Source organism: Hoplias malabaricus, chromosome 12 (assembly GCF_029633855.1).
Source record: "Hoplias malabaricus isolate fHopMal1 chromosome 12, fHopMal1.hap1, whole genome shotgun sequence".
Classification (NCBI taxonomy): domain Eukaryota; kingdom Metazoa; phylum Chordata; class Actinopteri; order Characiformes; family Erythrinidae; genus Hoplias; species Hoplias malabaricus.
Window position 1 is genome coordinate 10,497,081 of NC_089811.1, and position 12,163 is coordinate 10,509,243.

At 39.8% G+C, this 12,163-nt stretch overlaps 1 long non-coding RNA gene across 1 annotated transcript; it reads left to right on the top strand.

Moving 5' to 3' along the window:
• Positions 1-1,896: 1,896 nt before the first annotated feature.
• Positions 1,897-3,645, top strand: LOC136664128 (uncharacterized). Its single transcript, XR_010795082.1, has 3 exons — positions 1,897-2,432; positions 2,710-2,757; positions 3,525-3,645. It is a non-coding gene; the product is annotated as an uncharacterized lncRNA (long non-coding RNA).
• Positions 3,646-12,163: the final 8,518 nt, after the last annotated feature.

Below are 12,163 nucleotides of genomic sequence, written 5' to 3' on the forward strand. Positions count from 1 at the left end.
TCAGAATTGGATAAGGAGTGAGAAGAAGAATGAGGAGTGGGAATGAAGGAAGGGTGAAGAGAGGGGAGAGGGAGGTGAGAGAGAAGAGTGTAGAGTAGGAGAGTACAGAGAGAGAAATGTGAGGAGTGAGAGCATGAGAGAAGAGGGGCCATGTGTGTGTGCTGAGTCTGTGAGACTGAGTGGCCTATTGTGACATCATCATTGGCAAACAGAATTTGAATCTCTGAACATTCCGCCATTCATTTCCTTGGGAAAGTTCTCATTTTTAAACAAATTTATAGGATACCTCTTTACTGCTGAAACCTTCCAAACACAGTTTGAACATAGTCAGTATGTTAATCGATTCAGTCTGTATTAATTGCAGAAATCAAGAAAATGCAAAAAGTTGAATAAGATATAGAAGTAAGAATCTACTTCTGACTTGGCTTCCATGTGTCTCTGCTGCAATATGTCTCCATGTGTCAAAGCAAAAAGATCAGGGAGAAAGTAAGTAGTCCATCTGTGTTAAGTTCTTCATTGAAGATATGCTAATATCTTTTTATTTTTTTGAAAATCATGGTTTCATAATCCTTTAAGTACATTCAGCAACATATTAACTAGATTTGTGGGAGGTAGTAACTTGTAGTAGTAAAGTGATTATTCTTGGATATCATGGATTTCCAAGGTGTTATAACTAAATGGCACTGGAATGCCAATGAGATTAAAATATTTACTAGGTAAATATTTGCACATACATTTATTTCCAAAATATAGTAGCAGAGCTTTTCAACAGTAACTCCAACATAGTACCCACAAGTGAGCTGTTGGCTTCCAGTTAAACCATTGGTTGCTCTAGTGAAATTTTTTTTTTTTTATTTAGAAAATGTAAGCAAATTCCAAAAATGTTTTTGAAAACCTCACAGACTATGTATAGCTGAAAAATGTCAGGAGTGTCTCGGTACAACCACAAATCATTAATCACCACCAGTAAGAGCACATTGGAGACCAAATGTGTGAAACTGAATTTCGAGTTTCCAGGTTTAGCTTGTTTAATATTTGCCCATAATTTTCTACTTAAACAAATAAAATGCATAATAGCTACTAATGCACATAGACATTAGTGCTACTGAAGCAGGAGGAGCTTAGCCAATAGAACATTCTCTTTTATCTGACTCTTTCCTTTTTGTTCTAAGATCAAACTGGGGTGTTTGAAGTTGCTGGCCTGCTAAGCTACCATTGTAGAGCCAGAACTGTCTGGCTCTGCAGGCCTTCACACAGATCGTTCATTCAGCTGATGACTATGTGAATAAATAATCATGCAGTCGGAAAATAGTTGAATGATTGTTCTTCATATAGAAGACTTGTTTAAAGATCAGCATGAATAAGTCCCCACACAAATATCTATAAGATTCTTGGTGTCAGATTGATTTGATTGTTGTGCTATGATGTTCACTATGGTGTATACCCTAAGTTTGGTAGTCAAAATAAGCTTAATTCATTATGTTAATGCTATCTATATGTAATATTTTATATTTTATGTAAACTTCAGTTTGTGTTTAACGGAAAATTCCAGGCCAAATATCTTTTTGTTTTCTGTCATTGATCCTAGGTCATATGAAAACTTGAAAGTCATACTAATTCTACCATGGTTTCCAGCCTTGCCTCACAAGGCATGAAATATTTTGAATGTTAATATTGCAATGAGAAATATTATTTACAATATATATATATTTTTTTTTGATAATTCTCTTCTGAAAGTACATAGTTCTGAGCCACAACTCCTCCATGCTTGCAAGGAATAAGTTTAATATACTTTAACATACATAAGCTTAATAACTTTAATATACAATAAAATACAGCATAATCAAAGTCAATCAAACAAAACCAACATTTTATCTAACTTACTAAACAGCATTATTTAAATTGCAACTGTAACTGAAAAAAAAGAAGTAAGACTGAAACCTTAAAGCAGGCAGAGAGGCCTGGACTTCCTTTTTAGTTTCTCAGTGGTATGTAAGCCACTGTAACAGATATAATAACAGGATGGGTGTATACTCTTTGAGGAAATACAAGGTTCATTCTATTTGTAGCCTAAGGCTCTGATAATCAGTTTGTTGAACTGAGTGAATGAAATGCATGCAGGTCTCTAAATTGGTTATATGATTATTTTGATTTTTTGTTTTATAAATCACAGGAAAACCACCCGTGTTAAATCAAAGTGTAGCGAATTGCTAGAAAATAGTAGTGACTTAGCTAGATTCCAATATTTAAATACCAGTGCTAAATACCAAAGGTAAGTATCTGGGATTAATTAACAAGAAATATAAAATAATACTGTGGGCCAATCAGAAAAAAACCTAGGATCGTCTACGGAGCCAAGGACAACACCACGCAAGAGATGACACTGCACCACTGCTCTGAGATTTGGAGGTTAGCCTCCTTTTAATAAATAGGTAAGTAAAATATTATAAAATAAAATACAAAAAACAGGCAGGATATTCAATATAAATAATACACCTTATATTACTGTTATTACCATATATATATATATATTGGATAACTGTATCTGTATCAATATTTATATACTACTACCCGGGTAGGAAAATATGTATATTAATAAGAAAATATATATTTATATATCTATTTATACACCAATATCTATTAATATCAAAATATCTTTTTTTTTCTGTGTGTGTATATATGAGAAATTAATGTCCGGTTGTTTCACAGATGGCAGTTGGAACTGAGTATGCGCAAACAGGTCCAGTCTGTGGAAAGGTATGTGTTTCTCCTACCACACTGGAGAGTAGTGAAAGTTCAGCAACAATAGAAAAGAAGGGGGTTTCACAGAGCAGAGTTGTCCACAGCACTTATGGACAGCTTCCAGGGTCGGGATCCAGGGAGGCTCGCCATCAAATGTAGAAAAGGGGGGTCCAAATTGAATCTAGCCAAAAAACCTGACCTATAATAGGTCATAATACTCCATCAACATCAAGTTTTTATATGAACACATATAAGCTTTAAACATAATAATTCACATTCAACTACACATACTCACAACATATTTACCTTCTTGACCAATTAATTGAACATATTTACAATAATTGAGATTTATGTACAGAGAAAATAAAGATAAATGCACTGCTTGGCACACAAGGGGTTAAATTCTCGCAACGCGCGCGAATTTGTGGGCTCTCAAAGGCCAGCCTGTGGTTACACAGGCTGAAATATCTCCAATAAATAATCATTCATATAAGCTATAAAGAATTTTAAATAGTTATATTGACACGTTTAAGCACAGGCATCACCATAATCCTAATGAAAATGCATGGTTAGCGTAGCATAGTCGGCTAGCGCAGTAATTACTAAATTAACTCACCGATGCAAAACTCAGTGTAACCAGCTAATAAAACTCCTCTTCGCCACGGAGGGCTTCCCAGGTCCACCAGCTCGGTGATCTAGCCCAAAGAGGGTTTACTTGCAACACTGCAGCTTTCTACCACACAAATCCAAATTCTAATCTATCCTTCTCCTTTCCTCTGCAGATGCCCTCCGCTCACGACGGCTGCTCGACCCAAAAGAAAGAACTGGGTCCAGATCAGCAGAATTACCCGCGCTTATCAACGTAGTCAATCACCTTATTGGCTGTAGTGTGTGACGTACTACTAAACAAATTAAATATTCTCAAAAATATATAAAATAATTATTTTTTAAGTGAATAAAGTTTCTGTTACTCACATATTTGTGTCTTTATTTATTTATAATATTTCAATTATTATATTATGCTTCATATTCAATTTCAGCTTCAGTCTAACTCAACTTTTGTGCCCTTTTAATAATAAAATATTCTTTTAATAAATCAAGCTTTTATAACCTGGGTTACACCCTCCCCGCTTGAACATATGCACGTCCCTGTGCATCTGTATGGCTGTACAGTAATAGGTTTGGTATGGGGATGAGGTAAGTAATCAGGTTCTGGACTATCTCTCAAAGCTTCAGTGAAAGCTGTGCTCAGGCCATGGAATAAGGACTGAACAATGGAGACCATTGGGTTTCCAAACTGAGCATAGTGCAGGCGCTCAGGTTGCTCCCTTTTACGGTTAGACCGTCTGACACAATCTGGTTCACCAGAGCCAGTGTCTTCACTCAATTTACTCTGTTCAACTCCAGGCAGAGCATCTTGGGTTTGTCTTTCAGCTTCCACTTGGGTACTTGAATCTTTGTCTTTCTCAACCTCTGACTCAGTAAAGGATTCAGGTGACATTACAGGTATGTCAACAGACTCAATGCTTGCAGGTTTGGATGCTACTGGCAGGTGTACTGACAGGCTTTCAGCACTGATTTCTTTACTTTTTCCACTTCTATGTGCACTGACATCCAAGTTGTCATCAGTAGTATTAGGTAAGTCATTTGCAGATACGGCTTTTTCAGGTAAGTTCCCTTCAGGTAAGTCTTTTGCAGACAGGTTGTCTATTGTTTCTCTTCTCATAGGTACTTCATAGATAGTAGTGAAACTGGTGGGTCTGACTACTGGTCGCACTGTGATTCTCTGGTATGGGTGTTCATCATCAAAAGCCCAATCTTGGTCTACTGATTCTTGTTCCACAGATTGTCGTGTTCTGGGCTTTCGTGAAGGTTGTGAAATAGTTGGTTCTGGAGCAGTTTCTGGCAAGAAATTACAAGGGAGTAGCAAATCTCTGTGCAAAGTTCTCAGCGGACCTTCTTTAGTCTCCGGCTTGACTGTGTAGACTGGAAAGTTTTCAGCCTGTTTAACCACTATGTGGATGTCTGGCTCCCACTTATCAGCAAGTTTGTGCTTTCCACGGAGTCTGACTGCCCTTACAAGGACTCTGTCACCAACTTCTAGTCTAGAGGCTGTGACATGCCGGTCAAATCTGGTCTTGTTAGCTTTTGCAATTTTGTCTGCCCCTTGCTTGGCTAATTTGAAGCTTTCGTCGAGATGTGACTTGAGATCATGGACGTACTGAGAATGTGACTTATAACGCTTATCTCTCAGAGGTAAGCCGAATGCTAGGTCTACAGGTAGTTTTGGCTGTCTTCCAAACATTAATTCATATGGGCTATACCCAGTCACATCATTCTTTGTGCAGTTGTATGCGTGCACCAAAGGTTTGACAAACTGCTTCCACTTTGACTTGTCTTCCTCGTTAAGAACGCCAAGGAGATTTAACAGAGTTCGGTTAAAGCGTTCGACTGGATTCCCACGGGGGTGATATGGCGTAGTACGTGACTTGCGGATTCCCATAATCTGACATAATTCCTTAATGACATGTGATTCAAAGTCTGTACCTTGATCACTGTGTAGACATTCAGGGATGCCATAATGAATTATGAAGTTTTCCCAGAGGCATTTTGCAACAGTTTGGGCTTTTTGGTTTGGTGTGGGAATTGCTACAGCATACTTCGTGAAATGGTCTGTAATCACGAGAATATCCTTGGTGTTGCTTCGGTCGGGCTCTATGGATAGGAAGTCCATGCATAAAAGTTCAAGTGGTCTGGTCGAAGTGATGTTCATCAGGGGTGCTGCTTTCTCTGGTAGTGTCTTCCTTCGGACGCATCTGTCACAGGTCTTGACTTTTCTTTCAACATCCTCAGACATCTTTGGCCAATAGAATCTAGACCTTACCAGGTTAAGTGTCCGCTCCATTCCCATATGACCCATGTCATCATGTAGACTTTTGAGAACAACAGCTCGTAACGACTCAGGTAAGACCATTTGGTAAGTAGGGTTCTCCCCATCCAAGCGCTGACGATATAAGATCTTGTTGTGCAATCTTAGCTTTTTCCACTGTTTCAGGAAATGGGTGATTTGTGGCAGCTCTTCTCTGACCATTGGAGGAATTGTCTCTCCTGTCTCCATCTGGTGGATGACTTCCCTTAAACATGGATCAGCCTTTTGTTGTTTCTGAATCTCTTCCTCAGACATTTGTGTAATTATAGGTAGCCCACTTTGTTCTTCGTTGATGAAACAATCCGGGATAGAATCTGAAGAAACAACTAGAGAATGTATCTGTGCCACAGTGTCATTGTCGTGCTGACATTCATCCAAAGTACGTCTGACAAAATGCTTTTCACAGACAGCTTTGACAACATCTTGGCCCATATAGACATCTGAATCTTCCAGGTGAGTATTAGCAAACTGGTAGATTCGTTCCTGTTCTTTTCGGGAAACAGCGTCATTGGTCAGTTCACCATGGGGCCTTCTAGAAAGACCATCAGCATCTGCATTTTGCTTCCCAGCCCTGTACTTCAGCTTGAAGTCGAAAGTTGACAGCGAGGCTAGCCACCGGTAACTTGTGGCATCCATCTTGGCAGTAGTGAGAATATATGTTAATGGGTTACTATCAGTCACAACAGTAAATGGACTCCCATACAAATAGTCACTGAATTTTTCTGTGACTGCCCACTTCAGCGCCAAAAACTCAAGCTTATGTGCAGGGTACTTAGATTCACTTCTTGACAACCCTCTACTTGCATAGGCTATAACCCTCATTTTGCCTTCTTGCTCTTGGTACAGAGCTGCCCCCACTCCAGTAGTACTGGCATCAGTATGGAGAACATATGGAAGCTGGGGGTCCGCAAACCCTAGGACAGGTGCTGAGGTGAGGTTTTCAATGATGACCTGGAATGACTGTTCGCACTCAGGAGTCCAGCGACTACCAAACGGCTGTTTCGGATCATGATACTGTTTTTGTTCTTTCTTGGGTTGGTTACTCCTCCTCAAAGGTGGGTATCCAACAGTTAGGTCTGTGAGTGGTTTGACAATCCTTGAGTAATTTTTAATGAAACGCCTGTAGTAGCCTGAAAAACCAAGAAAAGATCTCAGTTCTTTTAACCCTTTGGGTCTTGGCCATGTTTTTAGGGCTTCTACTTTGTTAGGGTCTGTCTCAACTCCATTTTGGGAAACGATGTGACCCAAGTATCGAACAGAAGTTTGAAAAAACTTACATTTAGTTGGAGAAAGCTTCAAACCATAATCTTTGAGACGATTCAAAACTTTTAGTAGCCTTGCTTCGTGCTCTTCTAAGGTCTTGGAGAAAACAATCAAGTCGTCAAGGAATACAAGGACTTCTCTCAGGTTAATGCCACTCATACATTTTTCCATCAAGCGTTGAAATGTGCTTGGCGCATTTGTGATTCCTTGTGGCATACGATTGAATTCCCAAAATCCAAGGGGACACACGAATGCAGTCTTGGGTTTATCAGTTTCTTCAACTTCAATTTGGTAGTACCCTGATTTCAAGTCTAACACAGAGAACCATTTTGATCCTGTGAGCGTGGAAAAGGTCTCCTCTAAGTTTGGAAGAGCATAAGCGTCTTTAACTGTTTGAAGGTTCAGCTTCCTGTAGTCTATGCATAAGCGCACATCTCCATTTTTCTTGCGCACAACTACTATGGGAGATGAAAAAGAAGATTCAGACTCTCTGATTATACCAGCCTGCAGCAGCTCTTGCAGATGGTTACGAACAGCTTCTAGGTCTTGCGGGTGAATAGGTCGAGCTCGATGCTTGAATGGAGTTTCATCAGAGAGTGTTATGTGATGTTTGACTCTATTGGCTCTCCCATAATCCAGGTCATTTTGTGCAAAGACTTCAGGCATGTTGTTCAACTTCTGAGTGACACGCTCTTTCCATTCAATAGAAATGGGAGAATCTTCAAAGTTAAAACTCAATCCAGGGTTGACTGGTACATACTCAGCTGAATTGGATGACTGGGGTAGTAAAGCCTGAACAGCGTTAAGTTCTGCAATGATGCATTTCTGGGGCATCACTATATCATGCCCAGACTCATTTTTTAACATCACAGGAACTTTTCGGGGTAGCTTAGCAGGGATGCTCACCAAACAGGGCTTTACCAACAGTCCCCCAGGCAAGGTGGAACAGGTGGGGTGCTCTAAAACAGCCATAATTCCTGATGTCTGTTTGTTGACTAGAATACAACCCTCCAAAACCACATTTTCTCCAGCAGGAATGACTTGCGGGTCCTTACTGTGGAGTTTGACTAACCCATGAGTGAGATGTTGTTGTTGTTTATGTCTTGCTCTGAGAATTTTTAATACAGCTTCATAACCGTACCGATGAGGATAGTGTCTTTCCACAACCTTGTCAGTGATGGTCGTATACAAAACATCTAAAGTGTTCGTGCCAATGAGGACTTGGGGTTGGGCTTCAGAACTCAAGTCTGGAACAACCAAGGCTAGTGTTGGCACTTCCACCTCCACTCCGGCGAATTCTTTGGGAAAGGCGATACTCAGATCTACATATCCCAAGTAAGGTACCATCTGCCCATTAGCTCCTTCCACTTCCAACAAGTCACCAAGTGGTTCTATCTTATGCGCTGGTAAGTGTTGGTTGGAGAATGATTGAGAGATTGTGGTCACCTGGGAACCAGTATCCAGTAGACAATTTGTCTGAGTTTCTCCAATTTTTACTCGAGCTGTGCACTTGGTTCCTATCAGTCCTTTAGGTATAATGCAGGATTGTTTTGTTTGTGCACATTTTAGTGAAGCTCGTTGAGTATGTGGGTTTTCAGCTTTCTTGATAGCGGGACGTGAATGAGCTTCAGTTCCTGGCTGTCCCATGACAGAAACTGGCTTCAGTTTAAAGGGTGCTGTTCATCTTCCCATACTCTTTGTCTCTCTCTTAACTCTTTTCTCTTGGCAGCAACAAGAGCAGGATTCGCGTCGGCCTCGCAATTAGCCACGATGTGTCCATCTTCTCCGCAACGGAAACAATACCAGGGCTTTGGCTTTTCACTGGTATGTTTCTTAGCCTGAGGTTTTTTATATTTCTTCTGTGCATGGTCAGGTTTTGTAGGTCTAAGTTGTGTCAGTGGCTCTCCTGTTGAAGATTCCGACTTCACACTGGCTTTTCTTATACTTTTCTGTGTCAAAATGGAAGTTAACTGGCTCTTAATCTGAGCTAGTTCTTTTCTTAATTCGCTCATTTCACTGGAATCTGGCTCAACATGAAGTACACTACTGTTGCACACAGTGTGTAAGTGCACTGCTGCTTTTTGTCTTCCTAAGCCTAGGTGCTGTGTTCTTCTTGCAACTTTAGCTTCATACTTGTTTTCAGCTGTACGCAGTAGTAGCAGCAACTCAGCGAACGGTGGGGGGTGTTTTATCTTGTGCTCTAGCTGTAGGTCTGTTAGCAAACTATCATTCCAGCAGCCTCTGCAAAACTGCTTAAGGAGCTGCTGATTAATATCACAAGTCTTAACCCCACCTGCTCTTTCAGCTCGACTCAGTGCAGACTGAAGACGTTGCAGGTATGCTGACGGTTTTTTCTCCTGCATCTTGCAGAGTGCTCATGAATTGTGCAAACAACTCTTCTCCATCCTCCACAGTACCATAGGCTGAATCCAACAGCTCCAAATATATTGTAGCTGCAGCCTCTGGACTAATGTGCTTGATTATGTCAGCAGCGGGGGACAGAAGACTTTCATGTATTCTACGCGTTACTTCCCTATCAGGGACTGATGAATCATTAAGCATCAGACCAACTTGAGAACGCCAAGTGTCGTAGTCGACCTCGCTATATGGCTTGGGAACTTTTCCAGAAAAGGTTCTCAATCTCACAGTTGAACCAGCGAATGGAGACTTTTCTTCGCTTCTCACGATGTGCTCCACTATCACTTTCTGCACTTCAGGTGGATTAAATGTAGAAGAATCGAGCAATGGAACTGTTCTCTGCTTAGCAGGTGACAAGGAGTGTGCAGAATGATGGCTCCTGCTGTCATCAGAGGTAGGTTTCAGGTGAGATCCGAACACGGCTTGGGACGAAATTTCAGACTGGTTTTGCTCTGATGTTTGGTCGGGGCTTGGTGCAGGATGAGAGTCATTTTTTAGTTCGACAACATCAGGCGTGTCAATGATATCACCTATCTGATCCAGGGCTTCTCGTAGGATAGCTTCTAAATCCCTCCCACTTAGTTTAGCTACTCTCTGTAACTCACCTACATAAGTGTGAGTAATCTTACTACCCACTCCCTGAGAGTAAACATCCGCTAGTGCTCGTACACAGCACACAGTATTATCAGCGAGTGTACAACGGTAGGGTAGAAGGGGTTCTAATCTCTGCAAAGCAGAACCGGAACTGTATTCTACAATTACCTGCGAATGTAGCTCGGAACTAGCGTCGTCCACTTTTAGTGTCCTATTTATTGTACCATGTTCTTTCAGAAACGTCAACACCTCTCCACCACAGTCTGACCCAGTTAATCCATTAACTATCACGGAATTAGGGACTTTTACACTGTTATGTTCAATGAACTCCATTTTTAGCATGTGAAACACTTAGTTTGATTAGACAGTTGTGCAGTGTTGCTCTTGAGTGAGTATTTAACGTAACTAGGCTCCTGGCTGGCTCGCCAAGTTTTATGTAGCGAATTGCTAGAAAATAGTAGTGACTTAGCTAGATTCCAATATTTAAATACCAGTGCTAAATACCAAAGGTAAGTATCTGGGATTAATTAACAAGAAATATAAAATAATACTGTGGGCCAATCAGAAAAAAACCTAGGATCGTCTACGGAGCCAAGGACAACACCACGCAAGAGATGACACTGCACCACTGCTCTGAGATTTGGAGGTTAGCCTCCTTTTAATAAATAGGTAAGTAAAATATTATAAAATAAAATACAAAAAACAGGCAGGATATTCAATATAAATAATACACCTTATATTACTGTTATTACCATATATATATATATATTGGATAACTGTATCTGTATCAATATTTATATACTACTACCCGGGTAGGAAAATATGTATATTAATAAGAAAATATATATTTATATATCTATTTATACACCAATATCTATTAATATCAAAATATCTTTTTTTTTCTGTGTGTGTATATATGAGAAATTAATGTCCGGTTGTTTCACAGATGGCAGTTGGAACTGAGTATGCGCAAACAGGTCCAGTCTGTGGAAAGGTATGTGTTTCTCCTACCACACTGGAGAGTAGTGAAAGTTCAGCAACAATAGAAAAGAAGGGGGTTTCACAGAGCAGAGTTGTCCACAGCACTTATGGACAGCTTCCAGGGTCGGGATCCAGGGAGGCTCGCCATCAAATGTAGAAAAGGGGGGTCCAAATTGAATCTAGCCAAAAAACCTGACCTATAATAGGTCATAATACTCCATCAACATCAAGTTTTTATATGAACACATATAAGCTTTAAACATAATAATTCACATTCAACTACACATACTCACAACATATTTACCTTCTTGACCAATTAATTGAACATATTTACAATAATTGAGATTTATGTACAGAGAAAATAAAGATAAATGCACTGCTTGGCACACAAGGGGTTAAATTCTCGCAACGCGCGCGAATTTGTGGGCTCTCAAAGGCCAGCCTGTGGTTACACAGGCTGAAATATCTCCAATAAATAATCATTCATATAAGCTATAAAGAATTTTAAATAGTTATATTGACACGTTTAAGCACAGGCATCACCATAATCCTAATGAAAATGCATGGTTAGCGTAGCATAGTCGGCTAGCGCAGTAATTACTAAATTAACTCACCGATGCAAAACTCAGTGTAACCAGCTAATAAAACTCCTCTTCGCCACGGAGGGCTTCCCAGGTCCACCAGCTCGGTGATCTAGCCCAAAGAGGGTTTACTTGCAACACTGCAGCTTTCTACCACACAAATCCAAATTCTAATCTATCCTTCTCCTTTCCTCTGCAGATGCCCTCCGCTCACGACGGCTGCTCGACCCAAAAGAAAGAACTGGGTCCAGATCAGCAGAATTACCCGCGCTTATCAACGTAGTCAATCACCTTATTGGCTGTAGTGTGTGACGTACTACTAAACAAATTAAATATTCTCAAAAATATATAAAATAATTATTTTTTAAGTGAATAAAGTTTCTGTTACTCACATATTTGTGTCTTTATTTATTTATAATATTTCAATTATTATATTATGCTTCATATTCAATTTCAGCTTCAGTCTAACTCAACTTTTGTGCCCTTTTAATAATAAAATATTCTTTTAATAAATCAAGCTTTTATAACCTGGGTTACAAAAGGTATTTGTATCTTACGGTATTTGCATGTTTATAATTTTGTTGTTTTTCCATTGTCTGAAGCATTTTATAAAACTTTCAGTTTCAATTTCCTTGAAATTTGTGTAGTTAGAAGA